Source organism: Otolemur garnettii, unplaced genomic scaffold (assembly GCF_000181295.1).
Source record: "Otolemur garnettii isolate 467f Iridium unplaced genomic scaffold, OtoGar3 scaffold00124, whole genome shotgun sequence".
In the NCBI taxonomy this organism is placed as follows: domain Eukaryota; kingdom Metazoa; phylum Chordata; class Mammalia; order Primates; family Galagidae; genus Otolemur; species Otolemur garnettii.
The window spans coordinates 258,754-262,138 of record NW_003852519.1 but is presented as its reverse complement, the minus strand read 5'-3'; the positions used below and the strand labels follow the sequence as shown (position 1 = coordinate 262,138).

Below are 3,385 nucleotides of genomic sequence, written 5' to 3'. Positions count from 1 at the left end.
CTTGTCCCTGGCATCTTAGGGGAGACTTGATGACATTTTTAATGCTGCTTTTAATCCCCAGAAAAGGATTCCAAACTGAACACTTTCCAAATTTTGAGATCAGTTATAAAATCTAATGAACTGAAAGAGCTGAAAGATAAACCCTTTCCTCTCTTATGATTATCTGCAAGGCCAATTGACTAGATTTTTAGTACTTATTAAGCAGATGAGGGACGAGGCATATTGCCTTGAGTCATCCAAGATTCCTTCTTTCTTTCTAGGATGTGGTTCCAATCCAGTTCATGGAATCTCCTTTAAGGCAGAGCCTGAGAAAAGCCATGAGGTTTTCTGGTGGGAACATCCCAATGCCTGAGAGCTTTGAATCAAGTGTCCCCACTCCACCCAGCCAGCATCAGGCCTATTCCCCTCTGCTGGGGATGTCCCAAGTTTCTCTTGTTCTCTACAATTCTAACACTTCACCTCACTCTAGGAGGCTTGGAAGTCCCTGGAGTTGTTTCTTCATTCAGTCAAATGGATACCTAGACAGTGTCTGTATTTCATTTAAGGCCCAAAGAGATGGAGAGAGGATAAAGAATTACACCTTAAAGAAATTAAGTACAAAGCCCAAGGTTATGGTGATAAGTGAGAATAGATGGGCCTGATGTTTTAAGTACTGGCTTCTCCTGTTTCTCTTGGTAACCTCTGGCATTTTGTGTGTTTGTTATTTTTTTATTTTAGGAAAAGAAACAAATTCTCCATTAGCTGTGACTATCACTGTGCTATCCACCGCTTTCTAAGAAGATTCTGAGCTTTTGAACAAGCCTGAAGCTACACCATAGGAGATTAGATAATCATAGAAAACAAGAGAAACATGGGATATACACAGCCGAGGGGGAATAGGCCTGATGTTGGCTGGGTGGAGTGAATTGTATACAGATGGAGGAAGGGATTTCATAGCTGTTGCCCAATATAATACAGGCTCAATACATGTTCATTTGAATTGAATTTTGAGAGTGATTTTTACTTTCTGAGGGAAGAGACTGCTTGGGTGCTTTGTGTTAATATACCTCCTATCTTTATTCCTTATAACTTTATGTCCTACTTTATAAGCAGACCTCCCGCTTTATAGGAGCCACAGGGAAGCATGAAATGCATCTGTGGAAAGTAGATTAGTTGTCCTGTTTTCATAATAACACATCATCACAAAAGCAGTGGCTTATATGAACACAAATTTATGATTAGGATAGGAGACAGCTATCCATGGGAGATTTTGTATGTGGAATGAGACAGAGCCAAAACTATAGATTTTGTATTGCACAAAAGGCTGGGTGGTGGTCACTCAGATTAGAGTTACCAGAATTATATTTGGGAAATACTGAAGGCTACCTTTAAAGTATTCAAATGGAGATGTCAAATAGATCAAGATTTTAAGCTTACAGTAGAAGTCTGGGCAAGAGATATAACTTTGTGCCTTTGACACTTAGATAATTGAAGGCACAGCTGAAGAGTTTTTTGTAAGGAAATAATACATAGTGAGAAGAGGTAAGAGACTGACATGAGAGACTTTTATAATTTCATGGGTAGATGGAGGCAGCTGCATCTGCAAAGAACCCAGAAGGTATTGAGATTTCGTATTCATCATTGCATCCCATCCCGAAGTTGTGGCAATATTCCTTTTATAGAGAAGGCACTCATTTAATGTTTGGTAAATGAAAGAAGTAATGAGTGGAGGAAGCAGAGAGTTGGCATATAAAACAAGTACTTACAGTGTTATGGAAACAAAAGAAGAGAGTGTTTTCAGTAAGACAGATTGTAGACAATGTCTGTTTCTGTTGAAAAGCAAGGTAAGATGAACACTGAAAAATGTCCACTGATTTGTAGCAAGCTGAAAGTCATTGGTTACCTTGACATGAACTGTGGAAATGAAATGATGGATTAAGAAGCTTTGGTTGATAAGTTTTGGGCCACTATTTGGATTGATTCCTTATCATGTAGAAAGTTGCTTTCAAATAATATAATATAATGTAATAATATTTTTATCATATAAAATATAATACAATAGTAAAGGTGTTTCTTAACCCCTTTATTCTCAAACACCATCCCCAAACAAAGCCAAAAAGAAACAAAAATGCATATATCTTCTTCAGTGAACCTTATAAAGCAATTATAAACCATGATATCCAGACGTGCTGACTGAAAGCAGGCAGAAGAATGATCTACATCACCACATCCATGTGTGCTGATTAGTCTCATGGTGCCCTGACCAGGCTCAGGGACTGCAGATAACAGCAGCTCTAAAGATGATGTTGCTGGGGGCAGGGTAAGGATAGTAGTGAGACAGATGGCAGGAAAATGATGGGTTCATGTCCTTTTATTTTTATCCAGTAAAGTTTTATTTTTCCAAATACACAATTGGACCTGTTCATACATCTTTACCAGCACCTGGGTGTCTGCACCCCCTGCTGTTTCTAGTGTAAACCACTTGAGCACTGTGCTTTGAAATCAGTTTGATAATTCCTTTACTAGGGACCTCCTGGAGGGCTGCCCCAGTGAGGGAACCTCACATCTTCAGTCTCTCAAAGACCACCGCTGGGGGTTTAGGCTGATAGTTGAGAACTTCCTTACAGAGTTGGTCATAGGTAGCTTTGTCAAATAAGACTAGGTTGTTGAGCTTGTCCTGAACTTTGCCTTTGGACCACTTCTTCTTTTTGGCATTGTCTCCATATTTGTTCACTGGGTCTTTATCTTTCTTGGCCAACTTTCTGTCATCCTGCTTCTTGTCATCCCTGTGTGGCATTGCAAAGCTTGGAGAAGGACTGCAACTTCCACAGCCTCACTCTGATGTTGGACAAAAAAAAAAAAAAAAGTTCAAGTCCTTCTTTATTCCAGCAAGAGGGAGTAGTTTTACTTGGAAAAATTGAACCAGAGGAGTGCTGGTCTTGAGGACAATTTGGGATCACTGAAGAGGGCATGAGGAAAAGTCTTTCCTGAAAACTGGGCAATCAAATGAAAACCCGTAAAAGGAATGCAGGGAGGCCCTGTCTGTTACTCCGGCCAGCTCCAAAGTGCCAGCAGTGATAATTATGTTGGCAGGTCAGGGGACGGGAAGATTTTTCTGAAGGATCAGTGCTATGTCAGAGATAGCACCTAAAGGCCACACAACATAGCCACCAGGCCATTCAGGGCCATTACTGTGAGGTGTACGGGTACCCTTGCAATGCATATAAAACTTTCTGATCATCTTAGGGTCTAAGTCTTCCATCTGAATAGAAGTCATTGAACAAAACTCAAAGAAACATAAAAAGGGAAGTTTAGAGGAAACAGAGGCCAGATAAGGAGCTGTAGAGACCTTTAAGCTATTATAATTAGTATATTTTGGAAAGTAAGAATAGATTTTCCCATCTTG

The 3,385-nt window shown here is 39.9% G+C and overlaps 1 pseudogene; it reads right to left on the bottom strand.

The window, feature by feature from the left end:
• Positions 1–2,401: 2,401 nt before the first annotated feature.
• On the bottom strand, positions 2,402–2,776 carry LOC100946966 (annotated as a pseudogene).
• Between the last annotated feature and the right edge of the window lie 609 nt (positions 2,777–3,385).